This window comes from Ambystoma mexicanum, chromosome 1p, assembly GCF_040938575.1.
Source record: "Ambystoma mexicanum isolate Mex_15411 chromosome 1p, UKY_AmexF1_1, whole genome shotgun sequence".
Classification (NCBI taxonomy): Eukaryota; Metazoa; Chordata; class Amphibia; order Caudata; family Ambystomatidae; genus Ambystoma; species Ambystoma mexicanum.
The window spans coordinates 367,762,004-367,780,697 of record NC_090921.1 but is presented as its reverse complement, the minus strand read 5'-3'; positions in this window follow the sequence as shown (position 1 = coordinate 367,780,697).

Below are 18,694 nucleotides of genomic sequence, written 5' to 3'. Positions count from 1 at the left end.
AAATCGCACAGGCCACAGCGAAATTCGCACATAGCGCGGCGCACGCAACAAAAGTAGGCGGAACACGGGCGTAACACTCGGAATGGGGAACAACTTGCAAAAACGTGGGCGTCACGGGGGAAGTACAGGGCACAAGTGCGCGGAACGCCCACACGCTCGCCTACAACACGTATTCATGGAATAGAATAGGGCAAAAAAGCGCACGCTCAAACCAGCGCACTGGCACAAACACGACCGCCACAAGAAAGCAGGCGGTAGCGTCTCTGCGGCTGTAAGAAATGTGCGCCAAAAGGTGCGCCAACAAATAGCACCCATATACTGCCATGATGAATGTCCTATACTGTGGCCCTCCTGGACAAATGACGTGCAAAGGGGTACCCACAAACACGGACACGCTGACAAAAAATACGTGTGCGTGTATACCGGGGTGCGCGGGAAGTCTCACACGCGATTTGGCCGGGTACGTGGATTTCAGGGGTGTGCGGGAAGTTCCACACGCGATTCCATCAGGGTAGGTGTATTTCAGGGGTGCGCGGGAAGTTCCACACGCGATTCCATCAGGGTACGTGTATTTCAGGGGTGCGCGGGAAGTCCCACACGCGATTACAGCAGGGTACGTGTATTTCAGGGGTGCGCGGGAAGTTCCACAGGCGAATAGCCTGGGCGCGTGTATTTCAGGGGTGCGCGGGAAGTACCACACGCGAATAGCCTGGGCGCGTGTATTTCAGGGGTGCGCGGGAAGTTCCACACGCGATTACAGCAGGGTACGTGTATTTCAGGGGTGCGTGGGAATTTCCACACGCGAATAGCCTGGGCGCGTGTATTTCAGGGGTGCGCAGGAATTCCCACACGCGATTACAGCAGGGTACGTGTATTTCAGGGGTGCGCGGGAATTTCCACACGCGAATAGCCTGGGCGCGTGTATTTCAGGGGTGCGCAGGAAGTCCCACACGCAATTACAGCAGGGTACGTGTATGTCAGGGGTGCGCGGGAATTTCCACACACGAATAGCCTGGGCGCGTGTATTTCAGGGATGCGCGGGAATTATCACACGCGATTTGGCTTGGTACGTGTATTACAGGGGTGTGTGGGAAGTTACACACGCGATTAGGCTGGGTGGGTCCTCACAGGTGTTCCCTGTACACCCTCCACGGCCCCTGCAGACAGCCCACAAAACAGGGGACTACCCTGCACACCTGCTCATGTCTCCCACCACCCCCACCCCCCACCATCCAGGGGCACCCTCCACCAGGCCCCCACTCATGTCTCCCACCACCCCCACCCCCCCAGTCACCAGGGGCAGCCTTCACCATGCCCCAACTCATGTCCCCCACCACCCCCACCCCCCAGCACTGTGGGGCACCTGCCAGCAGGCCCCCACCCATGTCACCCACCACCCCCACCCCCCAGCCACCAGGGGCACCCTCCACCAGGCACCCACTCATGTCTCCCACCACCCCCACCCCCCCAGTCACCAGGGGCAGCCTCCACCAGGCACCCACTCATGTCACCCACCACCCCCACCCCCCAGCATCCAGGGGCAGCCCCCACCAGGCCCCCACTCATGTCCCCTATCACCCCCACCCCCTCGCCACCAGGGGCACCCTCCACCAGGCCCCCACTCATGTCTCCCACCACCCCCACCCCCCCAGTCACCAGGGGCAGCCTCCACCAGGCCCCCATTCATGTCTCCCACCACCCCCACCCCCCAGCATCCAGGGGCAGCCCCCACCAGGCCCCCACTCATGTCCCCTATCACCCCCACCCCCCCGCCACCAGGGGCACCCTCCACCAGGCCCCCACTCATGTCTCCCACCAGCCCCACCCCCCAGTCACCAGGGGCAGCCTCCACCAGGCCCCCACTCATGTCTCCCACCACCCCCACCCCCCAGCAGTGCAGGGGCACCCTCCACCAGGCCCCCACTCATGTCTCCCACCACCCCCACCCCCCCAGTCACCAGGGGCAGCCTCCACCAGGCCCCCACTCATGTCTCCCACCACCCCCACCCCCCACCATCCAGGGGCACCCTCCACCAGGCCCCCACTCATGTCTCCCACCACCCCCACCCCCCCGTCACCAGGGGCAGCCTCCACCAGGCCCCCACTCATGTCTCCCACCACCCCCACCCCCCAGCACTGTGGGGCACCTGCCAGCAGGCCCCCACCCATGTCACCCACCACCCCCACCCCCCAGCCACCAGGGGCACCCTCCACCAGGCCCCCACCCATGTCTCCCACCACCCCCACCCCCCCAGTCACCAGGGGCAGCCTCCACCAGGCCCCCACTCATGTCTCCCACCACCCCCACCCCCAGTCACGAGGGGCAGCCTCCACCAGGCCCCCACTCATGTCTCCCACCACCCCCACCCCTCAGCACTGTGGGGCACCTGCCAGCAGGCCCCCACCCATGTCACCCACCACCCCCACCCCCCAGCCACCAGGGGCACCCTCCACCAGGCCCCCACCCATGTCACCCACCACCCCCACCCCCCAGCATCCAGGGGCAGCCCCCACCAGGCCCCCACTCATGTCCCCTATCACCCCTACACCCCCGCCACCAGGGGCACCCTCCACCAGGCCCCCACTCATGTCTCCCACCACCCCCACCCCCCACCATCCAGGGGCACCCTCCACCAGGCCCCCACTCATGTCTCCCACCACCCCCACCCCCCCAGTCACCAGGGGCAGCCTCCACCAGGCCCCCACTCATGTCTCCCACCACCCCCACCCCCCCAGTCACCAGGGGCACCCTCCACCAGGCCCCCACTCATGTCTCCCACCACCCCCACCCCCCAGTCACCAGGGGCACCCTCCACCAGGCCCCCACTCATGTCTCCCACCACCCCCACCCCCCACCATCCAGGGGCACCCTCCACTAGGCCCCCACTCATGTCTCCCACCACCCCCACCCCCCTAGTCACCAGGGGCAGCCTCCACCAGGCCCCCACTCATGTCTCCCACCACCCCCACCCCCCAGCACTGTAGGGCACCTGCCAGCAGGCCCCCACCCATGTCACCCACCACCCCCCACCCCCCAGCCACCAGGGGCACCCTCCACCAGGCCCCCACTCATGTCCCCTATCACCCCCACCCCCCCGCCACCAGGGGCACCCTCCACCAGGCCCCCACTCATGTCTCCCACCACCCCCACCCCCCCAGTCACCAGGGGCAGCCTCCACCAGGCCCCCACTCATGTCTCCCACCACCCCCACCCCCCAGCACTGTGGGGCACCTGCCAGCAGGCCCCCACTCATGTCTCCCACCACCCCCACCCCCCCAGTCACCAGGGGCAGCCTCCACCAGGCCCCCACTCATGTCTCCCACCACCCCCACCCCCCACCATCCAGGGGCACCCTCCACCAGGCCCGCACTCATGTCTCCCACCACCCCCACCCCCCAGCATCCAGGGGCAGCCCCCACCAGGCCCCCACTCATGTCCCCTATCACCCCCACCCCCCCGCCACCAGGGGCACCCTCCACCAGGCCCCCACTCATGTCTCCCACCACCCCCACCCCCCCAGTCACCAGGGGCAGCCTCCACCAGGCCCCCACTCATGTCTCCCACCACCCCCACCCCCCAGCAGTGCAGGGGCACCCTCCACCAGGCCCCCACTCATGTCTCCCACCACCCCCACCCCCCCAGTCACCAGGGGCAGCCTCCACCAGGCCCCCACTCATGTCTCCCACCACCCCCACCCCCCACCATCCAGGGGCACCCTCCACCAGTCCCCCACTCATGTCTCCCACCACCCCCACCCCCCCAGTCACCAGGGGCAGCCTCCACCAGGCCCCCACTCATGTCTCGAACCACCCCCACCCCCCAGCACTGTGGGGCACCTGCCAGCAGGCCCCCCCATGTCACCCACCACCCCCACCCCCCAGCCACCAGGGGCACCCTCCACCAGGCCCCCACCCATGTCTCCCACCACCCCCACGCCCCCAGTCACCAGGGGCAGCCTCCACCAGGCCCCCACTCATGTCTCCCACCACCCCCTCCCCCCCAGTCATCAGGGGCAGCCTCCACCAGGCCCCCACTCATGTCTCCCACCACCCCCACCCCCCAGCACTGTGGGGCACCTGCCAGCAGGCCCCCACTCATGTCAACCACCACCCCAACCCCCCAGCCACCAGGGGCACCCTCCACCAGGCCCCCACCCATGTCACCCACCACCCCCACCCCCCACCATCCAGGGGCAGCCCCCACCAGGCCCCCACTCATGTCCCCTATCACCCCCACCCCCCCGCCACCAGGGGCACCCTCCACCAGGCCCCCACTCATGTCTCCCACCACCCCCACCCCCCACCATCCAGGGGCACCCTCCACCAGGCCCCCACTCATGTCTCCCACCACCCCCACCCCCCCAGTCACCAGGGGCAGCCTCCACCAGGCCCCCACTCATGTCTCCCACCACCCCCACCCCCCCAGTCACCAGGGGCACCCTCCACCAGCCCCCCACTCATGTCTCCCACCACCCCCACCCCCCCAGTCACCAGGGGCACCCTCCACCAGGCCCCCACTCATGCCTCCCACCACCCCCACCACCCACCATCCAGGGGCACCCTCCACCAGGCCCCCACACATGTCTCCCACCACCCCCACCCCCCCAGTCACCAGGGGCAGCCTCCACCAGGCCCCCACTCATGTCTCCCACCACCCCCACCCCCCAGCACTGTGGGGCACCTGCCAGCAGGCCCCCACCCATGTCACCCACCACCCCCACCCCCCAGCCACCAGGGGCACCCTCCACCAGGCCCCCACTCATGTCCCCTATCACCCCCACCCCCCACCACCAGGGGCACCCTCCACCAGGCCCCCACTCATGTCTCCCACCACCCCCACCCCCCAGCACTGTGGGGCACCTGCCAGCAGGCCCCCACTCATGTCTCCCACCACCCACACCCCCCCAGTCACCAGGGGCAGCCTCCACCAGGCCCCCACTCAAGTCTCCCACCACCCCACCCCCCACCATCCAGGGGCACCCTCCACCAGGCCCCCACTCATGTCTCCCACCACCCCCACCCCCCAGCATCCAGGGGCAGCCCCCACCAGGCCCCCACTCATGTCCCCTATCACCCTCACCCCCCCGCCACCAGGGGCACCCTCCACCAGGCCCCCACTCATGTCTCCCACCACCCCCACCCCCCAGTCACCAGGGGCAGCCTCCACCAGGCCCCCACTCATGTCTCCCACTACCCCCACCCCCCAGCAGTGCAGGGGCACCCTCCACCAGGCCCCCACTCATGTCTCCCACCACCCCCACCCCCCCAGTCACCAGGGGCAGCCTCCACCAGGCCCCCACTCATGTCTCCCACCACCCCCACCTCCCACCATCCAGGGGCACCCTCCACCAGGCCCCCACTCATGTCTCCCACCACCCCCACCCCCCCAGTCACCAGGGGCAGCCTCCACCAGGCCCCCACTCATGTCTCCCACCACCCCCACCCCCCAGCACTGTGGGGCACCTGCCAGCAGGCCCCCACCCATGTCACCCACCACCCCCACCCCCCAGCCACCAGGGGCACCCTCCACCAGGCCCCCACCCATGTCTCCCACCACCCCCACCCCCCAGTCACCAGGGGCAGCCTCCACCAGGCCCCCACTCATGTCTCCCACCACCCCCACCCCCCAGTCACCAGGGGCAGCCTCCACCAGGCCCCCACTCATGTCTCCCACCACCCCCACCCCTCAGCACTGTGGGGCACCTGCCAGCAGGCCCCCACCCATGTCACCCACCACCCCCACCCCCCAGCCACCAGGGGCACCCTCCACAGGCCCCAACCCATGTCACCCACCACCCCCACCCCCCAGCATCCAGGGGCAGCCCCCACCAGGCCCCCACTCATGTCCCCTATCACCCCCACCCCCCCCGCCACCAGGGGCAGCCTCCACCAGGCCCCCACTCATGTCTCCCACCACCCCCACACCCCCAGGCACCAGGGGCAGCCTCCACCAGGCCCCCACTCATGTCTCCCACCACCCCCACCCCCCACCATCCAGGGGCACCCTCCACCAGGCCCCCACTCATGTCTCCCACCACCCCCACCCCCCAGCATCCAGGGACAGCCCCCACCAGGCCCCCACTCATGTCTCCCACCACCCCCACCCCCCAGCACTGTGGGGCACCTGCCAGCAGGCCCCCACCCATGTCACCCACCACCCCCACCCCCCACCATCCAGGGGCACTCTCCACCAGGCCCCCACTCATGTCTCCCACCACCCCCACCCCCCACCATCCAGGGGCACCCTCCACCAGGCCCCCACTCATGTCTCCCACCACCCCCACCCCCCAGCATCCAGGGGCAGCCCCCACCAGGCCCCCACTCATGTCTCCCACCCCCCCACCCCCCAGCACTGTGGGGCACCTGCCAGCAGGCCCCCACCCATGTCACCCACCACCCTCACCCCCCACCATCCAGGGGCACCCTCCACCAGGCCCCCACTCATGTCTCCCACCACCCCCACCCCCCAGTCACCAGGGGCATCCTCCACCAGGCCCCCACTCATGTCTCCCACCACCCCCACCCCCCCAGTCACCAGGGGCAGCCTCCACCAGGCCCCCACTCATGTCTCCCACCACCCCCACCCCCCACCATCCAGGGGCACCCTCCACCAGGCCCCCACTCATGTCTCCCACCACCCCCACCCCCCAGCATCCAGGGGCAGCCCCCACCAGGCCCCCACTCATGTCTCCCACCACCCCCACCCCCCAGCACTGTGGGGCACCTGCCAGCAGGCCCCCACCCATGTCACCCACCACCCCCACCCCCCACCATCCAGGGGCACCCTCCACCAGGCCCCCACTCATGTCTCCCACCACCCCCAACCCCCCAGTCACCAGGGGCAGCCTCCACCAGGCCCCCACTCATGTCACCCACCACCCCCACCCCCCCAGTCACCAGGGGCAGCCTACACCAGGCCCCCACTCATGTCCCCCTGCCCCCAGGTCCTGACGATACACAATCATGGTAGTAATGGGCAGCATACCCAGCACAAACACCCAGGCAAGGATTGCATCCACCCACATAGTGAATGCAATTACATGACACAACCCCAATGGCAAGTATGTAAATGAACACATGTCCGTCACACACACATACACAATGGCTGCAAGTGAATATCAAAACCCATATCATGACATGTATGAAACCAAAGACAAAATAACACAAGTGGAAGTAAAAATAAAAAATGTATTAAAGATCAAAAATAAGTAAACAAATCAAACATACAACTATGTGGATAACAAAATAAATGGTCCATGTCGGAGAACAAAAGTAAAAATCAAAAAAATAAAAAGGAATACAAAAACAAATGTTGACCAAAGCAATATCAAGTAGAAGGAAAAGAATGAAAAACCATTTCCACATGGTGAACACAATAATGAAAAAAAGAAAATGTTCCTTCAGAAAACAAACTAAATACAGGAATGTACCAGGGTCCATGAGCCCAACACCATAAAGGAAACCTACTACTACCTAATGAAAAAAATATATACAAAAAAGTGGCCATTGTCCGAGCGGTCCAAAATAATAAAAACCAGTAAAGGAAACCTAACACTAACTAACTATATAACTATATACAAAGGCAGCGGGCAAGTCCTGCGGCTCACTTGTTGATGTTGCTGGCCAGGGCATCATCGAACTCCATGTCGATGTCCTGGAGGCGGGACTCTGTCCTGGCCCCGAGGTCTCGCAGGGATAACCCCATGTTCAGCTCAAACTCCCTGCGAGCTTCCTCGAGGCACTCAGCCCGCCTCAACGCCCGACGCATGGAGAACTCCGCCCTGACCATGGCGAGCCGCTCCTCTTCCGCCCGCTGCCGCTCCGCACCTATCCGCTGGACCAACTGCTCCCACACGGAAGACACCACCATCCCAGGGTTGCCCTGCCCTCCGGCCGATGCCTGCCCCTCTGATCTTGATGGCCCCGAGCCATGATGCCTCCCACGTCGAGCCCGCTGCTGCCTCCGACGCCACTGCCTCTGCCAGCACGACAGCATCCAGGCTGATGGAAACCACCGACGCCGTCGTGCATGTGCCCTGCCTGATGATGCTGTCACATCTTCCATCTGCTGGAGTACAGTTGCTGTGTTGTCCACCCCTGCTGGACCTCCGACTCCCAACTGTGGCAGGGATGGGATCCCCACCGAGCTGGCTGCATTGGTCGGGGCAGGTCCACAGGGGGCCCTGGTGGCATCTGGGCTGGAAGACGGCAAGGAGAACGACTGGTGTATAGCCTGCACAGAGGAGGAGAGGGCCGCCACATTGGCCAACACATGCAGGAAACCCCCGAACATGGCCGATCCCAATTGGGCCACGTCGGCACCGTGCACTTCGTGATGACGTGCGTGCTCCTCCCGGGAAGCACGCATGGCATCACGAATCACAGCCGTGCGCATCGCGACCCCAATCAGGACCTTCTCCGCACGGCCAGGGGTTCCCACGTCCGCAGGTGGAGGGGAGTCAGGTGACATGGACATCCCCTCTACCTGCGGACGGGCCTGGGACGGGGCATCCCTGCTGGTGCATGGTGGTGCACTCACAGGGTCAGGGACAGCGACATGCACAGGCCCCTCCACGGTGACCTGTGCTGCCTCCTGCCCCTGGCCCTGGACTGCACCACTTGCACCAGCAGGGATGCCCCCACCAGGCCCCATGTGTGCCCCAGTGGCGGCCTCCTCCTCCTCTGTGCAAACCACCAACCTGGATGGCTCCTCACCGTCTCCCACCGTAGCAGGCCCCTGTGGGGGCTCACCCACCCCTTCCGCTGCAGCCGTGTGGGCATCCCCGCCGCCTTGCTCCACAGCGCCGTCTCCGCCCTCTTCTTCACTAGGCGCTGCGTAGAGGGAGACAAAGAACACAAGCATCAGGGTACTGTACAATGGTCCCCTAGACAGGAAGCAATAGCAGGTGACCACCACTGTCAAAGTACACTTCCATCATGTCCCTCCACAACACATGGGTCAGTCCAGGCAAAACACACACAGTAACAGGCATGCTGCATGCCATGGACATTTCCATGCATGTCCAATGGACTCTTGAAACATTCAATGATATGGAACTCATATGCATCATGGCTCATGCCTTTCACATGCACACACTTCACCTCAGTCACATCCATCTGGCCCCAAACACAACAAACACAGCGGATACAAGGGCAATTTGGCTGCTTCACTGAATCTGTGCATTGTCACACACATGTGTCATGCATCCATGGCATGCACAAGTCACAGACACGCAGGTCAGCCACACAGACATGGCTACCACATATGTACCTGGCATCAGAACCCATCCCTCACCCCCACCCATGTCCCGGTACAGAGACTGGCATGCTCTCATGTCCAAAATCTGCATAGGGGTCCCCATGCGGCATTTGAACACATGCAACAACCATGTGGGTCACACATCACTGGTTGCACATGCATTACCATGATGTCCATGCACACATACATGCATACATGGCCTATGGCACACATACAGGCAAGTATCATAGACCCAGCACACAGCAACATGCCCTGTGTCACACAGTAATGCTTGGACACTTACCGCTCAACTCCAGACGGGCCTCCCTCTCAAGGATCTGGGCGTGGAGCGCTGGGCGTACGCGTTCCAGGACCCTCATCTGGATGGAACTCATGCGGCCCCGGCCCCCCTCCACGAGGCGCCGGGCCTTCACAAGGGTCCTGGACCTCAAGTCCTCCCAGCGCTTCTTGATCTTCTGGACGTTGCGGGTTGCCACACCCTCCGCGTTGATGGCAACCACACAGTCGGCCCAGATCCTCTCCCGTCCATCCTTGCTGGCGCGGGACGATCCAAAGAGGGCATCATACTGCCCCAGGACATGCTCCACCAGGACACCAACTTCAGTGGCAGTGAAGCTGGTGCCCCTCTGCCCCTCTGGCCTGGGGTTGCCACTGGTGCCAGATGTGGCAGTGCCTGACATGGCAACCCCCGAGGCAGGTGTGGGTGGGCAACTGGGTCCTGAGGCTGGGCTGTGGAGCGATGTAATCCCAGTCGGGAGTCTTCAGTTCCAGCAGGGGTGGACACAGCAACTGGACCCCTGCAGATGGCTGATGTGCAGGCACCAAATGGCAGGGCACGGTGGCAGCAGGCAGGCAGGCAGGCAGCAGCAGATGGCACGTGGGAGGCTGCTCGGGGCACGGGGGGCAGTAACTCGGCCTTTTGGGCAGGAGTGTGGTCTTCCATGTGTTTTCGCGTGGCCAGCTTGATACGGAGTGATTTGGCACGTGAAAATTCGGCACGTCAGCGTGAAATCCGAGGAAAGGCCATTAGCGCGTAAGCGCGTAAGCACGCATACGCGATTCTATTGGTCCAGAGTCCCTCAGCGCGTAAGCGCGTATGTGACGTGACCCGCACGGGTGTTCCCCACCCAGCACGTGATGACGGAGCACACGTGTAAATACTGCACGTCAGAGTGTCATCGCGTGTAATTGGACAAAAGTGCGCGTACACGCGATTGGCCTATGTACGTGTATTTCAGGGGTGCGCGGGCACTTACACACGCAAGTACGTCAGCGCACCTGTATCCCGTTGTGCGTGTGAATTTCCACACGCTATTGGACTGGGAACTGGATTCCAGGGGTGCGCGGGTCACACGCTCGCCTAGAACACGCGCAAAGCATGAATTTGCGCACTTTAACAATAACAAGCCAGAAGCCAGGATGAACATACCGTTCCTAGCAGCAGTGGCAGTGGGCTACCAAAGGAGGAGGAGGAGGATAGTCAGGGCCAGAATATTCACACCCAGAACCAGCCTTTTCGGGATGCCTGATGACCAGGTGTATGGAAGGTACAGGTTTCCACCACACATAATACTGGACCTGGTGAGTGAGTGGGAGGATGACCTCACATCACCCACCCTGTGCTCCCAAGCACTCAGCCCCCTGGAGAAGGTCCTCAATGTACTGCACTTCTTAGCCACTGGATCATTTCAGCGGTCAAGTGCCATAGTGGGTGGGGTGTCACAGGCCACCCAGTCACGCTGCCTACACCAGGTCTTGAACATCATCACTGCACGCCCATCAGTCCGCAGGCACATATACCTGCCCAGAACACCTGCAGAAAGGCATGCTGCCGCCCTGGATTTTTACGGTGTGGCACGATTCCCCAAAGTGCTAGGTGCCATCGACTGCACCCATGTGGCTCTACGTCCCCCCAGGGCATCTGAGCACATCTATAGGAACCGCAAGCACTGGCATTCCATCAACGTGCAGGTAGTATGTAATGCCAAGGGAATCATCACCTCAGTATATGCCAACTATCCCGGCTCCACCCACGACAGCTTCATTTACCGAATGTCCACCCTATGCCGGGACCTAGATGCTGGGCGGCATGGCGATACATGGCTGCTTGGTGAGTATGTATGCCACTGCACATGCATGCATGTTGGATACTGAGCAAGGTCACAACCCCACCAATGATACCAATCACCACCTCCACAGGGGACAGTGCCTACCCTCTCAGCCCCCACATGATGACGCCAATTCGGAACCCCACCACGCCACCCGAGGTAAGATATAACACAGCTCACATTACAACCCGGGGCATAGTGGAGCGCACATTCGGAGTGCTAAAGTCACGCTTTCGCTCCCTTGACCGTTCTGGCGGGCAGCTGTTATACGCTCCCCCAGTAGTGTGCAGGATCATAGTGGCAGCATGTGTCCTGCACAACGTTGCAACACGCCAGGGCCTGGCCGTGGACATGGTGGTGGCCCCACATCCCCAACCACATGCACAGCCGCTGCGCATGGGAGGGGAAAGGGCACGTGGGGAGGCAGCCCGTACACAGCTAGTGGCTAATTACTTCACATAGAAATCACACCCCTGTGGAGTGCACACGGCCCTGACACATTCCATCTGACAATCAATGATGACTCAACCTGACACTGATCCTGAATGTCTGGAGAATGAACCGTGAATACCATATCAGCCTGAGATTGTTCACCTGGAAGTGTCACAATGTGTGCATCCCTACCCACACAGACACCACCAATGCAGTTTTGTGGAGTTACACATTCAAGCAGCTAAAAAGAATACCCACTTGCAAAATGCAACAAGAGGACAGTGCCATGTCAGCCAACCCAACCCCAGCACCGCCACACGACACACCGTGCCATGTAAACAAAGTAATCCCCACAACATGACACTAGTGTCACTATGTACAGTGTCCCTATTAGAAACCTGCAACACCTGAAATGCTCACAGCAATGCCGGACCAACTACACGTACTACCATTAACATGACATCACAAATTTTAACATATTAGTAGTCTCACCACCTGGAAATGCCTGCACTCCCACCACCACCAACTGTGCAGTGTTGGCGCCATGTAGAGTTGTAGGTGCACTGCTGCCAACATGGAACCCATCTCCAGACTAGAGGTCCTTGTGTAGACATGAGGAAGGGACCTGCAAATTGGGAGGTAGACACAGAAGATGAGTTACACATCAATGCAACATGCAGTGTACAACACAACAGCAATATGCACTAGGAATGTATACACAGTATTGACTACAGACTGCCCACACAGCTCATGGGAGTCCAACGTCACTGTGTAATTCACTGTCACTTGGGCACACCCTTTGCAAGCCCATGGAAACGGGAAGCAGGAGGGGTGTGTGTGACTCAAACCCAAGCATCTGAGCCAAATACATTACAAGCCTGCATGTGCCCAGCCACAATGCAGCGTATGCCCACAGGAACCACGGAAGCCAACAAATCGTCCCAAAAAAATAGGGAATAAAATAAATAACAATAAAAATAAAAATAAGAAACAATCAAAAATGGCCATTGATGGGCCCGGGGGGGTTGGGGAGGCCACCCAGGAGGTCCGAGGACAGGATGCACACCAGGACCCACCTGCGTGGATCCTGGGAAAATAAAACACCTCCATTGGCTCATGGCCCACACGGCTACCCTATTGTGGGAGTATCACTGCTGTCGCTATTATCACCCTGTGCAGCTGCATCCGGAGGTGGTTGCACTATGGGAGGCAGCCCACGCAAGGCCCTAGTCTGCTCCTCCATGGCTGCAAGCATGCGGGTGTGGTAGGTCTGGTTCTGGAGGATGAGTGTGTGGAGGTCCCCATGCAACGACTCACGGGATGCCCGGACCTCCGCCCTCGTTGCCTGCATCTCAGCTGAGAGCGTACGGGTGTGACGCTCAAGCTGCTGTTCTGTCCTTTGGTGTGTTGAAGCCTCAAGCTCAACAAGAGTCGTCCTGAGGTGAAGGAGCTCCTGCCTCAGGGCTTCCCTGTGGCCCTGGGACTCAATGGAGATGGCCTCCTGCAGAGTCGCCAGTGCCGCCCGCCTGTCCCTGTTGGACCCCAACATGTCCTCCCTGTGTGACTGGCAGATGGAGTCGGTTGCCTGCTCTAGTCGCTCCATCAGCCTTTCTGGGGGGACAATGGAAGTGGCCACCCTATCCATGGCCTGAGCAATCATCTCGGATGATGCAGCCTGTTGGGTTGCCATACCGTAAATGGATTGCTCCCATGCGGTATTGCCAGGTGGCGTACGGCCACCACGTCGGCGGGCACCACACCTGTCTGGGGCAAGGCGAACTGCGCCTTGCTGTGCCGGCACTGCCTGAGGCTGCAGGACTGCATTCCCCCTCTGATCTGCTGGCCTAGGAACAGGATCAGATGTCGCGGAGTGTGACCCTGCATCCGTAACCACCAAAGGCGTAGCTGCCAACACTGACATCCCCATGGAGGGTTCTGATCCTGGTGCAGGTGGGTGAGACAGAACAGAATCCCTCCCTGGAACACTCACCTGCGACGGCACGTAGGTCTCATCCGAATCAACACCTGAGTACAGCTCAGGGGAGGTGCAGCCAGAGACACCCCTTGAGAGCACGACCTGCAGTACTTGTGGGTTCTCCCCCACCACCACACCACGTCCCTCACTGGTGGTTGGTCGGCCCTCGGACCCCTCCTGGGTCTGCACCATCTCCACAACCCCAGCAGTATCAGGTGCGTCTTCCCCTGCAAAGACATGAAAACAAAGAAATGGAAACAGGCATTAGCACCATGGCACACAATGAGGGCTGAGAAGCAAGAGAACCAGTACTTGATTGACACATGTCCCACATGACTAAAACCCTCCCATGCATGCACCCTCACTGCGTATGAAGTGCAGGCAAATGGCACACACTGATGACACCAAGATGGAAAATGAACACATTTTCTGCATGCTGCCTGGCAGTGGCATCACACATTGGCCTGTGATTGCCAGGTGAAACACACATGCCATCACACAGATGGCATGTACCATTGCTATTGAGTGAAGATGGAGAGGAGAGCACCACCTATTCATTCAGTCCAGTTCCCGCATGTAATTGCTTTTCTAATTCTAACAGGTCAGATTTTTCACCTGGAGCTGCCAGTCTGAAATGGTCCAATTGCACAGGGACATGTGTGTACAAATGATATCCAGGTAACAAAGTCACTCCACTTCACCATAGCCATGTCAGACATGTGACTAGTGGACAGCGACATGGCTAGTAAAAGTGGGGGAATGCAAACAATCTGACTGAATGAACAGTGGAAAATAAGCAACAATGTTGTGGCAAGGTGACACTTCAAGGGGTACTGGCGTGCAGTTGGGCTAGATGTCTACTGTTGGCAGAAGGGATACTGCTATGGCCAAATGCAGCTGCGCAGGAAGTATTGCATGAAGCACATGGCTGACCCATACGACTCAGGCGCACACACTCTCACCTGGCACACAAACAGAAGCCCTCACACACACACCATGCACATGGATGACACACACATGCATGTGCACTCACCGGACAATGCCTCGTAATCAGCCAGATCTCCCACGCCTTGGATCTGTTCCTCCGTGACGTAGGTCCCAGCGACTGACTCATGTGGAGTGAGTTCCATGTCTACTACTGGAGACCCACCTCCAGTCACTAGAGTTGCGGCATGACTTGAGGCCAGCTTACTCTTTGCCCTGCGCTTTAGGTCATTCCAGCGCTTATAGCAATCATTGGCTGTGTGCCTCACGATTCCAAGGGCACTTACGATGTCCGCAACGGTCTGCCAGTGTGCCTGGCGTTGTGCAGGTGTGGTCTTGGATCCTGCAACAATGACCATCTCGTTGTCATGTCCGGACACATACTCGACAAGTGCATTCAGTTCGTCATCCGTGAAGCTGGGCTTCCTGGACGGGCCGGACTGTGTAGCCGTGTCTGGGGCATCAGCCTGTGCCGGACGAGCACTCTTCCTCTTCCGCTTGGAAGGTGGTGGTGATCCTGAGTGTCCTGCGCCGCTCTGGACACTAGGGGCAGGAGCCCTGGTGGACTCTGTATCAGGAGTGTGGGATTGCACACTCAGCATGGGAGTTGGTGCAGGCATTGGCTCTAGTGTGATGGTGTCAGGGGGAATGTCAGCAGCATGGACTAGGACCGACACTGTCCTGGCTGGGTGTGTGAGGGCTGGGGTGGATGGAGCCGCAGCTGCCCCTGCAGCCTCTCCGCCCTGCCTCCTTGGTGCAGCAGATGACCTTGCTGCCCCAGATCCACGTGGCATGATGGCATCAACGTGCACCAGCGCACGTGTCGTAGCCCTGCTGACCTGGAAGTCAGCCATGGAATCAGCCAGGTCTGGTGCCACAATGGGCTGGCCCAACAAGGGCTGAGCATGGATGGTGTCAGCCACATCAGCCTCAACGGGAGGGGGGAAGGGGGGATTATGGGTGCCCGTGACTGGTCCTCCACACATGGGGGGACAGGCTCACCCTGCAAGTTACGACCACGTCCCCTACCGGATCCACCACGGCCACCACTTGTGGCTCTTCCACCTTTGCCACCCTTACGGAATCCTCGCCTCCCAGCCATGGCACTGATGTTAATGTGCGTATGGGAGTGGATGTAGACTATTGTCCTGGGCAATTGGGGGTCAAAGGGGTTGGGTACCAGATGGTAATTGTACCCTAGTGCTCTAGCAAGGCTGAATGTAACCCCTGGGGAAAGATGACGGGTCACGCAATGCACAGGAGGCCCAAAAAAGGGAGATGACGTGCACGCAACCCCTCCTAGACCACGTGTGCAGAAAGAAAAACCTGCACTACGCTGTGGCACCCAGTAACACAAGAATGAACGTATGCGTGTCACACGCAGCCTAGAATGACCTCTGAAGGGGTAGGCTACACACGGGGCAAGCACAGATGTTAGATACGTGCGTGACTCAACGTCTGCCTGGTAAACGAGCGTGTAAAAGGAGCACGTTTGGTTGGCAACACCCCCGCCAAAAGAAGATTTGTACGCTGTCTGAGGAGACAGGACAAAAGTAGAAGGGAACACTGTTTGAGGGAACAGGCCCAGGTAAACCAGTAAAAGAGAAAAAAGAGAAAAAGCTGTCAGAGGTAACAGGGAATACGAACTTGAAACGCTGTGAAGTAAATCGCGTGTGAAACGACAAGAAGTACAGAATTCACCCACTCGCTCTCCACGAAAAGCACGTACAAGGAAAACGTGTTCTACACGTACCTTTTATACAGGCCCACACGTCCAGCGTCACATACGCGGCGTGTACGCGCTAAGGCCATTTCCACCAATTACATGCTTTGTCACTTCTGCGTGTAGGGCCATTTCCACCAATTACACGCTTTGTCACTTCTGCGTGTAGGGCCATTTCCACCAATCACACGCTTTGTCACTTCTACGTGTAGGGCCATTTCCACCAATCACACGCGATTACACTCTGACGTGCAGTCTTTCCACGTGTGCTCTGTCATCACGTGCTGTGTGGGAAACACCTGTGCGGGTCACGTCACAGACGCGCTTACGCGCTGAGGGCCTTTCCTCGGTTTTCACGCTGACGTGCAGGATTTTCACGTGCCAAATCACTCCGTACCAAGCTGGCCACGCGTACGCACACGGAATACCACGCTCCTGCCCGGAAGGCCGAACTACTGCCCCCCAGAGCCCCGAGCACGCTCCCACCTGCTGCTGCCTGACTGCCTGCTGCCCCTGCACTGCTGGGGGGTGGGGGTGGTGGGAGACATGGGTGCGGGCCTGGTGGAGGATGCCCCTGCACTGCTGGGGGGTGGGGGTGGTGGGAGACATGAGTCGGGCATGAGTGGGGGCCTGGTGGAGGGTGCCCCTGGTGGCCGGGGGGTGGGGGTGGTGGGAGACATGAGTGGGGGCCTGGTGGAGGCTGCCCCTGCACTGCTGGGGGGTGGGGGTGGTGGGTGACATGGGTGGGGGCCTGCTGGCAGGTGCCCCACAGTGCTGGGGGGTGGGGGTGGTGGGAGACATGGGAGGGGGCCTGGTGGAGGCTGCCCCTGGTGGCCGGGGGGTGGGGGGGTGGGAGACATTAGTGGGGGCCTGGTGGAGGCTGACCCTGCACTGCTGGGGGTGGGGGTGGTGGGTGACATGGGTGGGGGCCTGCTGGCAGGTGCCCCACAGTGCTGGGGGGTGGGGGTGGTGGGTGACATGGGTGGGGGCCTGGTGGAGGCTGCCCCTGCACTGCTGGGGGTGGGGGTGGTGGGAGACATGAGTCGGGCATGAGTGGGGGCCTGGTGGAGGATGCCCCTGCACTGCTGGGGGGTGGGGGTGGTGGGAGACATGGGTGGGGGCCTGGTGGAGGATGCCCCTGCACTGCTGGGGGGTGGGGGTGGTGGGAGACATGAGTCGGGCATGAGTGGGGGCCTGGTGGAGGATGCCCCTGCACTGCTGGGGGGTGGGGATGGTGGGAGACATGGGTGGGGGCCTGGTGGAGGATGCCCCTGCACTGCTGGGGGGTGGGGGGTGGGAGACATGGGTGGGGGCCTGGGGGAGGCTGCCCCTGCACTGCTGGGGGGTGGGGGTGGTGGGAGACATGGGTGGGGGCCTGGTGGAGGCTGCCCCTGCACTGCTGGGGGGTGGGGGTGCAGGGGGAAATGAGCAGGTGTGCAGGGTAGTCCCCTGTTTTGTGGGCTGCCTGCAGGGGCCGTGGAGGGTGTACAGGGAACACCTGTGAGGACCCACCCAGCCTAATCGCGTGTGTAACTTCCCACGCACCCCTGTAATACACGTACCAAGCCAAATCGCGTGTGAGAATTCCCGCGCACCCCTGAAATACACGTACCCTGCTGAAATCGCGTGTCAAACTTCCTGCGCACCCCTGAAATGCATGCGCCCAGGCTATTCGCGTGTGGAACTTCCCGCGCACCCCTGAAATACACGAGCCCAGGCTATTCGCGAGTGGAACTTCCCGCGCACCCCTGAAATACACGTAGCACGCTGGGAGACATGAGTGGGGGCCTGGTGGAGGGTGCCCCTGGTGGCGGGGGGGTGGGGGTGATAGGGGACATGAGTGGGGGCCGGGTGGGGGCTGCCCCTGGATGCTGGGGGGTGGGGTGGTGGGTGACATGGGTGGGGGCCTGGTGGAGGATGCCCCTGCACTGCTGGGGGGTGGGGGTGGTGGGAGACATGAGTCGGGCATGAGTGGGGGCCTGGTGGAGGGTGTCCCTGGTGGCCGGGGGGTGGGGGTGGTGGGAGACATGAGTGGGGGCCTGGTGGAGGCTGCCCCTGCACTGCTGGGGCGTGGGGGTGGTGGGTGACATGGGTGGGGGCCTGCTGGCAGGTGCCCCACAGTGCTGGGGGGTGGGGGTGGTGGGAGACATGGGTGGGGGCCTGGTGGAGGCTGCCCCTGGTGGCTGGGGGGTGGGGGGGTGGGAGACATGAGT